The sequence below is a fragment of the Rutidosis leptorrhynchoides genome, chromosome 10, assembly GCF_046630445.1.
Source record: "Rutidosis leptorrhynchoides isolate AG116_Rl617_1_P2 chromosome 10, CSIRO_AGI_Rlap_v1, whole genome shotgun sequence".
Taxonomy (NCBI): Eukaryota; Viridiplantae; Streptophyta; class Magnoliopsida; order Asterales; family Asteraceae; genus Rutidosis; species Rutidosis leptorrhynchoides.
The window spans coordinates 232469457-232490547 of NC_092342.1; positions in this window are offsets into that span (position 1 = coordinate 232469457).

Genomic DNA, 21091 nt, shown 5'->3' on the forward strand with positions numbered 1-21091 from the left:
GAACATAAAACTCATATTTGGTGATTTTGGGTGTCCTTGGGTAATATTGAGTCATGAGGACTCAATAGTAACTAACCTAGGATTTCAAAGTGTAAATTGGTGGTTATGAGTCTTAAAAGGTTAGTTAATTACTAGCACACCTAGTTATTAAGCAAATGGGTGTTAATTGGGTTAGTGTGAAACGACCCGTTCATATCACTATAAACGCAATACGTTATTCATTGGTCCTATAACGAGGTATCTGACCTCTATATGATACGTTTTAGAAATTATTGCATTCATTTCATAAAAAGCACACCATTATTATACATAATGCATGTTTTAAACAAGTGGGTGATTATTTAAGAAATAATCTCCATAATACATCGTTTTCCAAATACTACACACGTGACATAAAAGTTGAATATAATACATGACGAAGGTTTTATTGAATGCAACACTTCATTTAAACAAAAACATGAGACTCCATGCACAGCTTGCTCAGGTAATGCAACAGCGGAAGACTTTCTTAAGGACCTGAGAATAAACATGCTTAAACAGTCAACACAAAGGTTGGTGAGATATATAGGTTTAGTATCGATATAAATATAGACCACAAGATTTCATAGTTATAAATATATGTACACTCGCAAGTGTATAAAAGTATTATATAAGTTGTTGAGCGCTTCGGTAACCATACTTAACCATTAATATGGCATATTTCCTTTATTATGAAATCTCCCTACACTGTACCAAGTGTAGTAAAAACGAAGTACTATGCAACCGTTTACGATACTAGAGCGACTAGCCCGGTTGGGGTTGTCAAACCCGATAGATCTATCAATAGGATTCGCGTATACATTTTCTTACAATATGTAAATATTAGTTACCGAGCTATTAGGAAAGATATGCAAAGTGGTACAACTCAACGTAGAATATATTTTAAGTACTTTTGTCTATGGCGTAAAACATAAAATGCATGTATTCTCATCCCAAAATATTTGTAGAGTTTAAAAATGGGATTATATACTCACAGTAGTAAAAGTATATTAATAATAAGTTTTCAACTTATTAAAAATATGACCGGCGTCCTTGGATTCATGAACCTATAACAATAATAACGATTCAGATAATAATACGACATATGAATAAAATAAAGCAAGTTCATAGAATACTTATATAATAATTTTTAACATTTTGTGTTAGTAGTCCTTTGTTAGTAGTCCAAAATAGTCCGAAAAGTCTAACAGTCCAATAATCGGTATATATATATATATATATATATATATATATATATATATAATCTTAGAATTACCCCACGACATATTGTATACATATTGTCTTTGCATCAACCCAGAGATGTATTGTATACGTATTGTCTTAGAATTAACTAAGACGTATTGTGTACGTATTGTTTTAGGATTTATCAAAACGTATTGTATACTTATTGTGTTAGGACGTACCAAGAATATTATTATACATATATACAATCACAGAATTAACCAAGATTATAATATTTTGTTATACTACTGATAACATGTCCAAATATATATAGAATATAGTAAAAGTTAACAAGGATATGGTTAATATAGTTTTTATAATATAAATTTCGTCCATACAACGTTAATTTTAGCAGATTTTGTTTTGCTCGCCAAATATTCATTACAACTCCGTTTAAAGTGAATCAAATTGCTATGGATTCATTAAGAAGTAAATTTTACAAAATCAATTCGAAAAGTTCATCCCAAGTTGTAATTTTTAGAGCTTTACCCTCTTTTTGTGTCGGTGGACAGATTTGGAAAAATCTCGGCATCCACCTAATATATGATTTTTGATAAAATACTTCCACTTTGTCTAAAATCATGAAAAAAAATACTGAAAGTCTTATTTACATATATTAACATATTTCCAAAGTCTTAGCCTCGAACTCAAAGTCTAAGATAGGTTTTTAATTCTCAACCCAAAACAGCCCGCTTTTTACCGAATGGAGATTAAAGGATATATGTTAAGTTTCAAGGTGTTCTTCATATGTACAAGTTATAAGTTCTTATATTAACTTAATATAACATCATAATACATATAAATAAGTGTTATTAGAGTTAAGTTAGAAATATTAGATTAGTTTTTCAAACAAGCTTGGTGTTCACCAAAACAAGTTCTAGTTTTTACAAGTTTTATAAGTATAATAAGATAGCAACTATACAAGGAATTGAACAAGGATTTTGAGAAGTATTTTATCTTGATTATGAAGAGGAAAGTTGCTGAGATTAAAGTATGATATGAGAGCATTCAAGTGTGTGTTTTTAGTTTAAGAAAATGTGGAGTAAAAATGAGTTAAAATGGTCCTTATTTATAAGCTTATAATTTTGACTTTTAGTGAAAATATCTAAGATAAGTTAAATTGTATTAAGTCATGCATGACATATTAAATTGATTAGGTCATGGATGACATATTACACAAATAATTGCAGATTTCTATTGGTATATACCAATAGTAAATACTTCTAGAAGCTGTGTATAATACGGGTAAAAATACCGTATGAATGCGAGTAGAATTCTTTGAGGAAATTGAACGAAAATACGAGTATAGCTATCATTTATATGTATTGGTATATTATAAAGTGTATTCAATACTTGTAAGGATGTATTTACACTCGTAATACATTATATGTAAATACATTTTAACATAAGTTAATTACGTCGTTTAAATAGTAATATATATATTGTTTGAAAACTCTTTAAATTAGTAGTATGAAAATATATATATTACTTTGTTAATATACTTAATGAGATATTTAATTATCATATTTTCAAGTTAAATATATATAAATCCATATATATATATACACAATAATTAAACAATTAAACAATTAAATCAAGTTATGACGTTCGTGGATCGTCGGAATAAAAGGGTGATCAAAAGCTTGTGTAAAACTCTTTTCGGAGGTTCAAGATTTATTAAAATTCATTGCTTATCAAGTCAGAATTATATAAAGATTAAGTTTAAATTTGGTCGGAAATTTCCGGGTCGTCACAGTACCTACCCGTTAAAGAAATTTGGTCCCGAAATTTGATAGAGGTCGTCATGGCTAACAATAAGAATTTTATTATGACGAATATAAGTTGATTCATAGGGTTTTATCATGATTGAGAAATATGGATAAAATAATTCGATTATCCGAAACGTATGAGTGAAGCTATCGTAAAAGAGTGAAATGAGAAAATAGGGATTCGTCTTATCTTTTGACGTCATCACGGTTGATCTCCGGATTAAAGAAAATCTTTGTAATCTATATAAAATTTGATTCTTCGTCAATTAAGAAAATTATGATCCTCTTCGATTTAATGCAATAATCTGTCTCGATTTCTCTGTCGGATATTTTACTATAAATCAACCTCCTACGTTTCCTTATTTCCACATCTCCAATCTTTTATACATTCTTCCTTTCTTCGTGCTTCCAAAACATTCGTCAATATGCTCCATCCAGTTTTAATTCTTGATATATTCTTGACTATCACATCTGGTATTCTTCTTTTTCATCTTCCACCAGAGGAATCCGTTAATTTTGAAAGGACCCGTTCATATACATTATAAATGATTCACAATAGTTGATTACATTGTGAGGTATTTGACCTCTATATGATACATTTTACAAACATTGCATTCGTTTTTAAAAGGCAATCTTTCTTTACATCGAAAATTGACAGGCATGCATACCATTTCATAATATCCACTCTCCAACTATAAATTGATTTAATAATAATCTTTGATGAACTCAATGACTCGAATGCAACGTTCTTCGAAATATGCTATGAAAGACTCCAAGTAATATCTTTAAAATGAGCAAATGCACAGCGGAAGATTTCTTTAACACCTGAGAATAAACATGCTTTAAAGTGTCAACCAAAAGGTTGGTGAGTTCATTAGTTTATCATAATCATTTATTTTCATCATTTTAATAGACCACAAGAATTTCATTTCCAGTTCTCATAAATATACGTCCCATGCATAGAGACAAAAATAATCATTCATATGGTGAACACCTGGTAACCGACATTAACTAGATACATATAAGAATATCCCCTATCATTCCGGGATCCTCCTTCAGACATGATATAAATTTCGAAGTACTAAAGCATCCGGTACTTTGGATGGGGTTTGTTAGGCCCAATAGATCTATCTTTAGGATTCGCGTCAATTAGGGTGTCTGTTCCCTAATTCTTAGATTACCAGACTTTAATAAAAAGGGGCATATTCGATTTCGATAATTCAACCATAGAATGTAGTTTCACGTACTTGTGTCTATTTTGTAAATCATTTATAAAAGCAGCGCATGTATTCTCAGCCCAAAAATATAAAGGGTAAAAAGGTAAATGAAAACTCACCATACTGTATTTCATAGTAAAAATACATATAACGTCATGGAACAAGTGCAAGGTTGGCCTCGGATTCATGAACCTAAATTAATTATATATAATTATATGTTGGTCAATATTTGTCTAACAAATTAGGTCAAGTCATAGTGTACCACAATCCTAATGCTCGAGACTAATATGCAAAAGTCAACAAAAGTAAATTTGACTCAAAATAATTTCCAAAAATCTATACATGATTAATAGGTAGTTTAAATATCGTCGTTTTATATTTTTAAATATTTTTAAAAGATTTATTAGAGTAAATAATATAATTTATTTATTAATAAATAAAATTTTATATTAAATTTATATAATAAAATATACTTTTATATATATTAAGTAATAAAATTTATAGGGTTCATTTAATATCATAAAGATAATATGATAGGTATTATTAAAGTAGGTTATTACACATAGTAAAATATGTTTGTATCACATATTTATTTGATAAAATAATATCTATAATGATAGTAAGTAAAAGTTGTATTATTTTGTAATAATAATTATTATTATAAAAATATCATTATTTATAATTACTAAGATGACATTATGATAAAACGATAATTCTAATTACGATATCTTTAATATTTACGATAATTTTTAATATTATCTTTAAAATAATAATTCTATTTAAAATAATAATAGTAATAATAATGATATTTTATAGTAACAATGACATTTCTATTAAAATGATAATTTTTGTTAAAATGATAGTTTTAATACTAACGATACTTTTAATAATAATAGTAATGATAAAAATAATAAGAACGATAATTTTATCTAAATCAATATCTTATAATATTTTAATTTCATCATGATACTCTTACCCATTATTTCCTAATCATTTTGTTTAATAGCTTTTAATCGTCTTTTATATCGTGTTCATAATAATGATAATAATAGTAATCAAAATAATTAGGTGTTACAAATATTTGTTTTAATTACACTAATATTAATAATGATAGTTACTATAATATTATTAACGATAATACTAATAATTATCTTAATGATAATATAGTAGTAATAATAATAACAATAACAATAACCATTTTTAAATAATGATATATATATATATATATATATATATATATATATATATATATATATATTAATAATGATAATAATAATAATAATACCAATAATAATAATAATAATAATAATAATAATAATAATTGGATAATAATAATAATACTAATTATAACTTTAACGATAATAACGATAGTAATAATAAAAAAAATAACAATTTTTAATGATAAATCCCTTTTATTGATAAAGATAATAATAATGATAATAATAAGATAAAACTAGAACGACGATAAAAATGACGATAATAATAATCATTTTTAATAAAAATATCGAAAATTCAGTTGATTATAACTTCTAATCCGTTCATCGAAACCATTCGATATCTAAAGGAAAAGTTCTTAATTTTTCGCTAGCTTTCCAAGGACATGCATATCTTATACCTTATCTCAACCGCAAGTGTAACTAATTCAAGATTCAACCTAACCTGTCTAAGGGCAATATCAAAAGTACAAGCATACATAATCCTAAATACTCGAGCACTAGTCAGGGATACACTATTAGTATGTAAAAGTTAAATTATGAGTACTCACGTATCAATATTGAGATTCAATATTGCAGGAAAGGTACGTAGACGCAACGGAAATGATAAACACTATATTGACCTCACGAGCATACCCATGAACCATACTCAATCACCTCCATAGCTATAACCCATAATTTTCTTAATCCTATCCCACTCGAAAAACAATTTCGAAATCACTCGGACAGCACTCCGTCGTAATATTTTATGTATACTAATAATATCTTGAAATAATACGGAGTAATCGATTGAGAGAGTTTAGAGAAAAATATTTTCAAGTTTCTATGAAATAATGAAACCTATTGAATTCTATTTATAATAGATTTTTGAATTATTAAAGTGAATTATTAAAGTATGAATTATTAAAGTATGAATTATTAAAGTGAATTATTAAAGTATGAATTATTAAAGTGAATTATTAAAGTATGAATTATTAAAGTGAATTATTAAAGTATGGATTATTAAAGTGAATTATTAAAGTTAAAGTAAAATAAAAATAAAGTAAAGGTAAAGTTTAAGTATAGTAAAAGTATAAAACTATGTACGTATAATACGCGTATAAATATATATAATATTAATTTAACTCATTATATATATTTAATAAAATAAAATATAAATATCATTATCTTTATCATACTAGTTAAGTAATGAGTTGTCAAAAATGGTTCTAGATATTTATAAAAGTTATATACGTTTTAATAATAAAGTTCTTTTTAAACTGAAAACGTTTTTGTACGTTTGAAACTAAATAGATCAATCGAGTCTTTATGAGATTCAATCTTCCACTATCCTTTGTCTAGTTCTCAATGATTGACAATTTGTTCTTATTTAAAAATCACTTTACCATTTTCCGAATATTGTTAAAATGGAAAGATTTCTCAAATCAACGTGGGCCTTTCAACAGAGACTTGTAATAATAATTCAATATATCTGATAATTCAATCATTTGATCTTATCTTCTAATTCCATTGATAAACATTTTGAAACAGATACAATCATATAAAGTATTTAATCTAATATTTTGTTTACGTTTCAAGTTATAATATATATACACATATACATATATAATCATATTCGTTTAATGGTTCGTGAATCGTTGGAACTTGGTCGAGGTTGAATGAATGTATGAACATAGTTTAAAATTCTTGAAATTTAACTTAACAAATATTGCTTATCGTGTCGGAAACATATAAAGATTAAAGTTTAAATTTGGTTGGAAATTTCCGGGTTGTCACAGTACCTACCCGTTAAAGAAATTTGGTCCCGAAATTTGAGTGGAAAGGTCGTGAATGATAATAAGTATGTTTTCATGATGCATACGGGCTGAAAATTAGAGTTTTATCATCATTTAATAATTTGGATAAACAATCCATTTATATGAAGAGTACGAATGAAGCTAACATAGAAGAGTGAAATGAGTAAGTGTAGATTCATCTTATCATTTGACGTAGATATGATTGATTCCCAGATTTCAAGGGATTTGAAGAAAATATTCTTAATAAGATTTGTCTCTCCGGTAATCAAGGGAATTAGGATCCACTTTAAATGCGATCGTCCATTTTAATTGTTCTGTCATAGATTTTCTTATAAATTCACCTCCTTCGTTTCCTTACAACTCACACCTTCTGTTGATGCATTTTATGCAAGTCCCTAGACATCTACCCACGTCCATTGCAGGTACAACAGTTTACTGGCCACCATGATTGCTTGTTATTATCCTATCCGTGTTTGTATGTGGTTACAGGAACTGCTGGAACGAGATTTAGATGTTTGACTATGTTAGACTTAGTCAGACATACGAGTGAAGCCTCACTAGTATGGCTGACAGGCTCATACGCACGGTTGATGCTGAGCTAAGTCACAATTACAACCTAAATGGGAAGACACGAGTGAGTGATCACCCGTACGGCTGATGAAGCCAACTCGTACGTGTGATGAATGAATCGTATGGGTGAGTCAACAGCAGGGGTATATAAAGTCTTATGTTCTTCATTTTAGGTTAAGCCTCTCATTTGTTACACATACTCAGATCTAGTGAGCTCCTCCGATTCTCTCTCAGTCCAAATCACCCAGGTGGTGAATAATAGCTCTAGGTGTTGATCTAATCACACTTGATTTAGTTGTGGTTTGACTAAATTAATCAAAAAAAAAAACTTAACCTATTCACTAGAGGGTTTGATTCACTTATTCTGCCATTGTGTGAGTTAAATCTGTTGATTTCTAAGTTCCTAGTCATGTTTCATCACCTTCTATTCTTTCCCCCTCAACTCATATTTTAAAGTATTCATCAGTATGCTCCATCCAGTTCTGATTCTCGATATACTTCTAACTTTCATATCGGTCATTCTTCTTTTTCATCTACCGCCGGAAGAATCTATTTACTTCTACTATACTCTTGGGTTTATAGTGTTTCTAGTTCTCCCGAGTCTTTATATTGCTATATGCATCGATATATATGGCTTATAATTTCTGGTTTATCGTTGGGCTTTATATGTTCCCTTATATTTCAAAGTCTCTGCTTCTGTCTTCTATAATCATTATCATTCACAGTTAATGCTCTCTTTTATTTGCTGCAATTTATACCCCAATTTCTATTTCGGAGTTTTGTCCTTTCGTTTCTTCTTCTTGCGATTAAGCACCGCTTGTAATGGTCCAGAATTCACAGATATGAATTTCGGAATGAACATTGTTAATGTTCTAGGAAGGAAATTGTGATGACACGATCTTGACTTGTTAAATTACTAGAATGCCTTGGAAAAGGCCGAATTATCAAGAAATATTTTCTTGATATTTTAGAGGTTAAATAGAATACAAGAGTCGTATAACATGGCACATGATGATGTTATGATCTGTGAATCATCACGTTCCATTTAGAAACTCAGCATGACTTACTGTAATATAATCACGTTGATCAAGTGTCATTATATTATACTAATTCATGCTTCAGTTCCCAACACTACTTCAAAATATTCCTATTTTAAACTTGAATGTTTCAGAATTTTGAAACTAAAATAGTTTCTTTTATGATGTAATACAGATAGCGCGAAAAGGTAAATGATTTCAAATAAGAAAAATTAAGAAAATATCTTCAGAAATATGGAGGATATTTATAATGAAAGATATGATGATATTTTAGAATTTCTAATATCAGAGGATGATGAAGAATATTGTCTGCAGGGGTTTAGAGTCAGGAGCAAGGTATTCGTTAATGACTTCAGCAGGTACTGAATCATTTGGATCCTTTGAAGTCAGGTTCAGTCTTTGTAATTTGTCCACAGCCTCCTTCCTACTTTGCTCAATCCGTTTTTCAGTTCCAAAACTTCTCTTTTTCTGCGCTTTGCCAGCACACTTCATCATTATCATCCAGCTTTTACCGTTTAAAGTCGTTTATAGTTTTTGCTGCTTCATCAGCATTTTTTCCATTTTCGGAGAACCAATTCGTAGTTCGGAGTGTTTTTCAGAAACTTCACATTCAAATTAAGTCCAGAAGATAGACGTTATATATACACATATAACTGTTGGCGTAGACATGCTGCGAGATTTCAAAATACTGATTGCTAATTCCCAATAATTCGTATGACAATTCTCATTACAAGATGCGAATGAGTAAATGATGGGGTTTCAATAAATAATTATAATGACTTTTTGAAGAGGCTAAAGTCAAAGGGTAATGAAGTTGTTGGTACATCTGCTAATAATGTGGTGGAATGTAAAAGGTTTCCTGATAACGATGGTGTATATCTCAAGGTTATAATAAGGTTAGTCTGACTGAAAAGTCAAAGTTGACTTGCTAGAGCTGTGACAAAACTGGCTACTTTGAATAGGAGTCGCAAAGTTATTTTTGCTAATAAATGCCAAAGAATCTGATGCGGATACGTTGTTTAAACTTTTACTTTGGTTTCAAGAGTTTTTCGGGTACATAACTGTGGGTAACATGTGGTTGGATCATCATCTCGATTGCTCATAATTCGAAGTGTCTTCAGAAATTTTCGAAGGGTTTGAACACAGATTGTAATCGTTAACATACATTTGATGTTCTAACACAGTTTTGAAGTCAAAATATAGCTTGTGAAAGATGTAAGGATCTAAGAGTGATGATTTTGGTCATATCTCGAGTTGAATTTTGAGATTTCAAAATCAGAATATGTAATTAAATTTTGAATGAGTATGGTTGTTTTGATTTCTATAAAAGAATGTATATTGTTGTGAAAGTAGGGAGTATAATGGATAATTTGCTGAATCAGATTCGAAGAATGTAACATATTATTTGTGAATTTATATATCTCTTGGATATTACCTACCCGTTAAAAAAAATTTCACAATTAATATTTTGTACAAAAGAATTTTATTACAGTCTTTATGAAAATATATATATATATGTATATTTTCTTCAGATGTAACATAGATTTAATGAGTTAATGTTAAATTAAACTCATTTGATTTACGGTTGAAACTAGAATTGAATAATCCCTAAAGGCTTTAAAAAGTACATAACTTTTACGCAGTATTTCTTTAATGACATTGAAAGTATGAATCAATACTTCGTTATTTGTTGATGTATGATGTTCGGTTCGTGAAATTCTTGTGAATTTCGCAAAGTACGAATGATGTTATCTGAAAAGTTTCGGGTACATCGATGATGAAAGTGTAAAATCAAATATATACTTGATTTATTATGAATTGGAATTTGTTGAATTGCGACAGAGATTGGAGTTAACGCTGGTTAAGTTGCGGCCGAAGGACGTACATTATTGCATATTTGTAATATGAATTAACCGAGTAGTTAAGATTCACACACAATAGCTTAGCACGGAAAGATTTATTTCAATATATATATATATATATATATATATATATATATATATATATATATATATATATATATATATATATATATATATATATATATATATATAATACACATATAATTTCTTCAGAGGGAATGAGTTAATTCTTCATAACTCGTTGATACAATATACACGTTATTGATTCGTAATGATGTCCACAGTGATTCTTGAACTGACGGAGTTTGTGATGTTATCGGTGTTGTTGATTAGGATGTTGACTGTACTGACGATGCTGGTAACGCTGACGGTACTGTTGATGCTGTTGGTAAAGCAAGTTTAGCTTGTTAATCACACACCATTTTTATCAGGGTTTCTACTCTTCCTTCTATCATTTTGGTTTGCTTAACTGATTTATGGTTAGGGCTAGATTAGATAATCTCTAAGACTTTAGAGAATACATAATCGCCGCGGAATGTTTCTCCAATGAAGTTATGAATTAATACTTCGTCAGTTATTGTTGTTGGTACTCCTTGGTATCTATGGTGCGTATGACGTTGATGCTCAAGTTGAGGTTTACGACGCGGTTGTGGTTGGAGGTGGTAATGGTACTGTTGGCGTTGATGATGGTGGTACTGGTTATGCTGCTGATGCTGCTGCTGATGTTTGTAATCTTTGCACCATATTCTCCAAAGCCACTACCCGAGCGCGAAGCTCGTTGACTTCTTCTATTACACCAGGGTGATTGTCGGTTCGGACAAGCGGATAAATAAAATCTAAAATTTGATGTAATATATAATCGTGACGAGATACTCTGGAAATGAGCGAGAACATGGTGTTTCGGACAGGTTTGTTGGTAAGTGCTTCAGGTTCTTCGTCAAAAGGGCAATGTGGTGGATGGAAGAGATCACCTTCTTCTTGTCTCCAATGATTGAGGAGGCTACGAACCCATCCCCAATTCATCCAGAATAGGTGATGACTGATTGGTTGATCTATTCCGGTCACACTGCTTTCGGAGCTTGAATGGGATTCCATTTCGGAATCTGAGTGACTTGAACTGATGACGAATTCCATTTCGTACGATTGGATAAAGGATTTTTTTTTTTTGATATGAAATGATTTTGGCTAACGGATGGTATTCTAATTACATAGAATATATATATATATATATATATATATATATATATATATATATATATATATATATATATAGATCAAAAGATTTCGTAGATTACGGAGGACTTTGCGGGATATGTCAGGCAAAGTTTAAAGTAACAGATACGATAAGATATGATTTAGCAGATATGCTAACATATGAATTTTTGTCTATACACTATTCATGCAATCAATGCAGCAAGACGTGTCTTAGACTAAAAATGATAAGCAGGTAATTTTCTGAGGATGATAAGTAGTTAATTTTCGACACAAAATGATAAGCAAAACTTTTGACATCCAGACACGGTCGAAGTCCAGACTCACTAATGCATCCTATCGACTTATCAGTTAGACACACTAATGCAGACCTGGTTCGCTAAGACCACCGCTCTGATACCAACTGAAAGGACCCGTTCATATACATTATAAACGATTCACAATAGTTGATTACATTGCGAGGTATTTGACCTCTATATGATACATTTTACAAACATTGCATTCGTTTTTAAAAGGCAATCTTTCTTTACATCGAAAATTGACAGGCATGCATACCATTTCATAATATCCACTCTCCAACTATAAATTGATTTAATAATAATCTTTGATGAACTCAATGACTCGAATGCAACGTTCTTCGAAATATGCTATGAAAGACTCCAAGTAATATCTTTAAAATGAGCAAATGCACAGCGGAAGATTTCTTTAACACCTGAGAATAAACATGCTTTAAAGTGTCAACCAAAAGGTTGGTGAGTTCATTAGTTTATCATAATCATTTATTTTCATCATTTTAATAGACCACAAGAATTTCATTTCCAGTTCTCATAAATATACGTCCCATGCATAGAGACAAAAATAATCATTCATATGGTGAACACCTGGTAACCGACATTAACTAGATACATATAAGAATATCCCCTATCATTCCGGGATCCTCCTTCGGACATGATATAAATTTCGAAGTACTAAAGCATCCGGTACTTTGGATGGGGTTTGTTAGGCCCAATAGATCTATCTTTAGGATTCGCGTCAATTAGGGTGTCTGTTCCCTAATTCTTAGATTACCAGACTTTAATAAAAAGGGGCATATTCGATTTCGATAATTCAACCATAGAATGTAGTTTCACGTACTTGTGTCTATTTTGTAAATCATTTATAAAAGCAGCGCATGTATTCTCAGCCCAAAAATATAAAGGGTAAAAAGGCAAATGAAAACTCACCATACTGTATTTCATAGTAAAAATACATATAACGTCATGGAACAAGTGCAAGGTTGGCCTCGGATTCATGAACCTAAATTAATTATATATAATTATATGTTGGTCAATATTTGTCTAACAAATTAGGTCAAGTCATAGTGTACCACAATCCTAATGCTCGAGACTAATATGCAAAAGTCAACAAAAGTAAATTTGACTCAAAATAATTTCCAAAAATCTATACATGATTAATAGGTAGTTTAAATATCGTCGTTTTATATTTTTAAATATTTTTAAAAGATTTATTAGAGTAAATAATATAATTTATTTATTAATAAATAAAATTTTATATTAAATTTATATAATAAAATATACTTTTATATATATTAAGTAATAAAATTTATAGGGTTCATTTAATATCATAAAGATAATATGATAGGTATTATTAAAGTAGGTTATTACACATAGTAAAATATGTTTGTATCACATATTTATTTGATAAAATAATATCTATAATGATAGTAAGTAAAAGTTGTATTATTTTGTAATAATAATTATTATTATAAAAATATCATTATTTATAATTACTAAGATGACATTATGATAAAACGATAATTCTAATTACGATATCTTTAATATTTACGATAATTTTTAATATTATCTTTAAAATAATAATTCTATTTAAAATAATAATAATAATAATAATGATATTTTATAGTAACAATGACATTTCTATTAAAATGATAATTTTTGTTAAAATGATAGTTTTAATACTAACGATACTTTTAATAATAATAGTAATGATAAAAATAATAAGAACGATAATTTTATCTAAATCAATATCTTATAATATTTTAATTTCATCATGATACTCTTACCCATTATTTCCTAATCGTTTTGTTTAATAGCTTTTAATCGTCTTTTATATCGTGTTCATAATAATGATAATAATAGTAATCAAAATAATTAGGTGTTACAAATATTTGTTTTAATTACACTAATATTAATAATGATAGTTACTATAATATTATTAACGATAATACTAATAATTATCTTAATGATAATATAGTAGTAATAATAATAACAATAACAATAACCATTTTTAAATAATGATATATATATATTAATAATGATAATAATAATAATAATACCAATAATAATAATAATAATAATAATAATAATTGGATAATAATAATAATACTAATTATAACTTTAACGATAATAACGATAGTAATAATAAAAAAAAAATAATTTTTAATGATAAATCCCTTTTATTGATAAAGATAATAATAATGATAATAATAAGATAAAACTAGAACGACGATAAAAACGACGATAATAATAATCATTTTTAATAAAAATATCGAAAATTCAGTTGATTATAACTTCTAATCCGTTCATCGAAACCATTCGATATCTAAAGGAAAAGTTCTTAATTTTTCGCTAGTTTTCCAAGGACATGCATATCTTATACCTTATCTCAACCGCAAGTGTAACTAATTCAAGATTCAACCTAACCTGTCTAAGGGCAATATCAAAAGTACAAGCATACATAATCCTAAATACTCGAGCACTAGTCAGGGATACACTATTAGTATGTAAAAGTTAAATTATGAGTACTCACGTATCAATATTGAGATTCAATATTGCAGGAAAGGTACGTAGACGCAACGGAAATGATAAACACTATATTGACCTCATGAGCATACCCATGAACCATACTCAATCACCTCCATAGCTATAACCCATAATTTCCTTAATCCTATCCCACTCGAAAAACAATTTCGAAATCACTCGGACAGCACTCCGTCGTAATATTTTATGTATACTAATAATATCTTGAAATAATACGGAGTAATCAATTGAGAGAGTTTAGAGAAAAATATTTTCAAGTTTCTATGAAATAATGAAACCTATTGGATTCTATTTATAATAGATTTTTGAATTATTAAAGTGAATTATTAAAGTATGAATTATTAAAGTGAATTATTAAAGTATGAATTATTAAAGTGAATTATTAAAGTATGAATTATTAAAGTGAATTATTAAAGTATGAATTATTAAAGTGAATTATTAAAGTATGAATTATTAAAGTGAATTATTAAAGTATGAATTATTAAAGTGAATTATTAAAGTTAAAGTAAAGTAAAAATAAAGTAAAGGTAAAGTTTAAGTATAGTAAAAGTATAAAACTATGTACGTATAATACGCGTATAAATATATATAATATTAATTTAAATCGTTATATATATTTAATAAAATAAAATATAAATATCATTATCTTTATCATACTAGTTAAGTAATGAGTTGTCAAAAATGGTTCTAGATATTTATAAAAGTTATATACGTTTTAATAATAAAGTTTTTTTAAACTGAAAACGTTTTTGTACGTTTGAAACTAAATAGATCAATCGAGTCTTTATGAGATTCAATCTTCCACTATCCTTTGTCTAGTTCTCAATGATTGACAATTTGTTCTTATTTAAAAATCACTTTACCATTTTCCGAATATTGTTAAAATGGAAAGATTTCTCAAATCAACGTGGGCCTTTCAACAGAGACTTGTAATAATAATTCAATATATCTGATAATTCAATCATTTGATCTTATCTTCTAATTCCATTGATAAACATTTTGAAACAGATACAATCATATAAAGTATTTAATCTAATATTTTGTTTACGTTTCAAGTTATAATATATATACACATATACATATATAATCATATTCGTTTAATGGTTCGTGAATCGTTGGAACTTGGTCGAGGTTGAATGAATGTATGAACATAGTTTAAAATTCTTGAAATTTAACTTAACAAATATTGCTTATCGTGTCGGAAACATATAAAGATTAAAGTTTAAATTTGGTTGGAAATTTCCGGGTTGTCACAAATTTATACTATGCTCTTAGGTTTATAGTGTTCTTAGTTTTCCCGTGTCTTTATATTGCTATACGCTTCGATATACACGGTTTGTAATTTCTGCGTTGTCTTCGTGCTTATATTTTTCCTTATATTTTGGAGTTTCATGCTTCCGTCTTCTTTTCCCGACTTCAAGTCAAGCGAATAATGGTCTAGAATTCATAGATATGAAATTCGGAATGAACATAGCTAATGCTCTAAGAGAGAAATTGTAATAGCACAATTTGACTTGTGAAATTACCAGAATCCAAAGGAAAAGATAGAACTATCAATAGAATATGTTCTTGATATGTTTAGAAATTAGATTGAATGTAAGAGTCATGTAACATGGCACATGATGACGTTATGGTCTGTGAATCATTACGTTTCATTTATAAACTCAGCATGACTTACTGTAATATAATCACGTTGATCAAGTGTCATTATATTATACTAACTCATGCTTCAGTTCCTAACACTACTTCAAAACATTCATATTTTAAACTCGAAGGTTCCAGAATTTAGAAACTAAAATAGTTTCTTTTATGATGTAACATAGATAGCGCGAAAAGATGAATTATTTCAGATAAGAATAGTTATGAAAATATCTTCAGAAATATGGAGGATATTTATAATGAAAGATACGATGATATCTTAGAATATCTAAGATCATAGGATGATGAAGAATATTGTCCACAAGGGTTTAGAGTAAGGAGCAAGGTATTCGCTAAAGACTTCAGCAGACACTGAATCATTTGGATTCTTTGAAGGCAGATTTAGTCCTTGTGATTTGTCCACAGCCTCCTTCAGGGTTTGCTCAATCCGTTTTTCAGTTCCAAACCTTCTCTTTTTCTGTGCTTTGCTAACACAATATTTTTTATCATCAACTTTTGACTGTTACGGTTGTCTATAGTTTCTGCTGCTTCATTCAGTTTTTTCAAAACTTCATAGTACTGATTCGTAGGCTGAAATGCTATTCCGGATTTCAGAATTATAATTCCAGGAAATAACGTTATATGTATATGCAGAAATGATGTGAGATTCAAGAATAATTATTGATGCTTCCTGGGGTTTGGTATGACAATTATTGTTACAAGATGTAGATGGGTACATGACAAGGTTTTATAGTGATCTTTCAGAGAGATTTAAGTCAAAGAGCAATAAAGTTGCTGGTAAGCTTACTACTAATGTGGTGAAATATAAAAGGTTCCCTGGTAACGATGGCGAAAAGACAACGTATATATCAAGGTTATAATAAGGCTACTCCGGATGAAAATTCGAAGTTGTCTTTTTGGAGCTGTGACAAAATTCGCTATTTTGAAAAGGGATTGTAAAGTTATTTTGGTAATAATAATGCTAAAGGATCTGACACGGATACGTGTTGAACCTTTGCTTAGGTTCAAGTGTCCTCCGAATGCATATCTATATGCATATATTCTTTGTATGTATCGTGTGATTGGTTCATTCTCTTGATTGTTCCTTAGTTGAGGTGTTTTCAAGAATTTTGAAGGGTTTAGACGCAGGTTGTCATCGTCAATATTCGTATAATGAGTTCGTCGTGAATCTTGAATGATACGAATATCTTTATGAGTTCTGTGAATGAAAGTGATGTTCTAGTATAGTTTGAATTTAAAGTATGATTTTGAAGGATGTAGGAATTTAATATTGATGTCACTTCTTAAATCTTGACTTGGATTTTGATCTGTCAAAATCAGAATATGTAATTGAATTGGTATGGAAAATGGTTGTCTTGAATTTTGTGAAATGATGTATATTGCTATGAAAGGAGAGAGTATAATTAACGATTGTCGAAACATCATTGAAAATGTACAGTGTAACATATTAATGTGAACTTAAGTATTTCTCGGGTATTACCTACCCGTTAAAATAAAATTTCACAAGTAATATTTTGTACAAAAGAATTTTTATTACAGTCTTTATGAAAATATATGTATGTATATTTTCTTCAGATGTAATATGGATTTAATGAGTTAATATTATATTAATCTCATTTGGTTTACGGTTGGAACTAGAAATGAATAATCCCTAAAACTTTAGAGATTACATAATCGCCGCGGAATATTTCTTCAAAGTAAATGAAATAATAAATTAATACTTCATGACTCATTATTGTTGGTATCCCTCAGTGCCTGCTGTGCGTATAATGTTGATGCTCGTAATGCGGCTTGCGATGTTGAGGCTTGTGATATTGTTGGTAATGCTGGTGCTGGTGCTGGTAGTGGTTTGATGTGAGTATAGAGATGATGAGAATTTGTTTTGTTTTGTATTGTAAAAGAAGATGTTTAAAGTTTCTTGAATAAAAAGAGAGGTCAAGAGCTTTATAAAGGGAATGAAATGATGTAGGATGCACTTGCTAATGAAGTTTTGCTTTTCATGACAGTAATTTTTTTTTTACTAAATAATTCACGATGCAAGATACGGAGTAAAGGTCAGATAGCCTCAATAATATTAGTAATATTATACTCGTTACGGCATATCCTGAAAAGGAGAGAGAAAATGGTGTTACGAACGGGTTCGCCGGTAAGTGCCTCATGTTCTTCACCAAAATGGCAATGTGGTGGATGGAAGAGATCACATTCTTCTTGTCTCCAATGATTAAGTAGACTACGAACTCATCCCCAATTCATCCAAAATAGATGATGGCTAATTGGTTGATCCATTCCGGTCACACTGCTTTCGGAGCTCGAGTGAAATTTCATATCGGAATTCGAGGGACTTGAACTAGTGGAGAGTTTCATTTCGTATGATTGAATAAAGGATATTTCGATATGAAATGATTTCCGGCTATCGGATGGTATTCTAATTACATAGAATATATATATATATATATATATATATATATATATATATATATATATATATATATATATATATATATATATATATATATATATATATCAAAAGATTTCATAGATTACGGAGGAATTTACGAAATATGTTAGGCAAAGTTTACAGTAACAGATACGCTAAGATATGAATTAGCATATACGCTAAAATATGAACTTTGTCTATACACTATTTATGCAATCAATACAGTAAGATGTGTCTAGACTAAGAATGATAAACATGTAATTTTCTAAGGGTGATAAGCAGATGATTTCCGACTAGAAATGATAAGCAAAACTTTTGACATGCAGTTAAGGTCGAAGTCCAGACTCACTAATGCATCTTAATAACTATCCGTTAGACACACTAATGCAAGACATGGTTTGCTAAGACCACCGCTCTGATACCAACTGAAACGACCCATTCATATCACTATAAACGCAGTACGTTATTCATTGGTCCCATAGCGTGGTATTTGACCTCTATATGATACGTTTTAGAAATTATTGCATTCGTTTCATAAAAAGCACACCATTATTATACATAATGCATGTTTTAAAAAAGTGGGTGATTATTTAAGAAATAATCTCCATAATACACCGTTTTCCAAATACTACACACGTGACATAAAAGTTGAATATAATACATGACGAAGGTTTTATTGAATGCAACACTTCATTTAAACAAAAACATGAGACTCCATGCACAGCTTACTCAGGTAATGCAACAGCGGAAGACTTTCTTAAGGACCTGAGAATAAACATGCTTAAACAGTCAACACAAAGGTTGGTGAGATATATAGGTTTAGCATCGATATAAATATAGACCACAAGATTTCATAGTTATAAATATATGTACACTCGCAAGTGTATAAAAGTATCCTATAAGTTGTTGAGCGCTTCGGTAACCATACTTAACCATTAATGTGGCATATTCCCTTTATTATAAAATCTCCCTACACTGTACCAAGTGTAGTAAAAACGAAGTACTATGCAACCGTTTACGATACTAGAGCGACTAGCCCGGTTGGGGTTGTCAAACCCGATAGATCTATCAATATGATTCGCGTATACATTTTCTTACAACATGTAAATATTAGTTACCGAGCTATTAGGGAAGATATGCAAAGTGGTACAACTCAACGTAGAATATATTTTAAGTACTTTTGTCTATGGAGTAAAACATAAAATGCATGTATTCTCATCCCAAAATATTTGTAGAGTTTAAAAATGGGACTATATACTCACAGTAGTAAAAGTATATTAATAATAAGTTTTCAACTTATTAAAAATATGACCGGCGTCCTTGGATTCACGAACCTATAACAATAATAACGATTCAGATAATAATACGACATATGAATAAAATAAAGCAAGTTCATAGAATACTTATATAATAATTTTTAACATTTTGTGTTAGTAGTCCTTTGTTAGTAGTCCAAAATAGTCCGAAAAGTTCAACAGTTCAATAATCGGTGTGTATATATATATATATATATATATATAATCTTAGAATTACCCCACGACGTATTGTATACGTATTGTCTTTGCATCAACTCAGAGATACGTATTGTCTTAGAATTAACTAAGACGTATTGTGTACGTATTGTCTTAGGATTTATCAAAACGTATTGTATACTTATTGTGTTAGGACGTACCAAGAATATTATTATACATATATACAATCACAGAATTAACCAAGATTATAATATTTTGTTATACTACTGATAACATGTCCAAATATATATAAGATATAGGAAAAGTTAACAAGGATATGGTTAATATAGTTTTTATAATATAAATTTCGTCCATACAACGTTAATTTTAGCAGATTTTGTTTTGCTCGCCAAATATTCATTACAACTCCGTTTAAAGTGAATCAAATTGCTATGGATTCATTAAGAAGTAAATTTTACAAAACCAATTCGAAAAGTTCATCCCAAGTAGTAATTTTTAGAGCTTTACCCTCTTTTTGTGTCGGTGGACAGATTTGGAAAAATCCCGGCATCCACCCAATATATGATTTTTGATAAAATACTTTCACTTTGTCTAAAATCATGAAAAAAAATACTGGAAGTCTTATTTACATATATTAACATATTTCCAAAGTCTTAGCCTCGAACTCAAAGTCTAAGATATGTTTTTAATTCTCAACCCAAAACAGCCCGCTTTTTACCAAATGAAGATTAAAGGATATATGTTAAGTT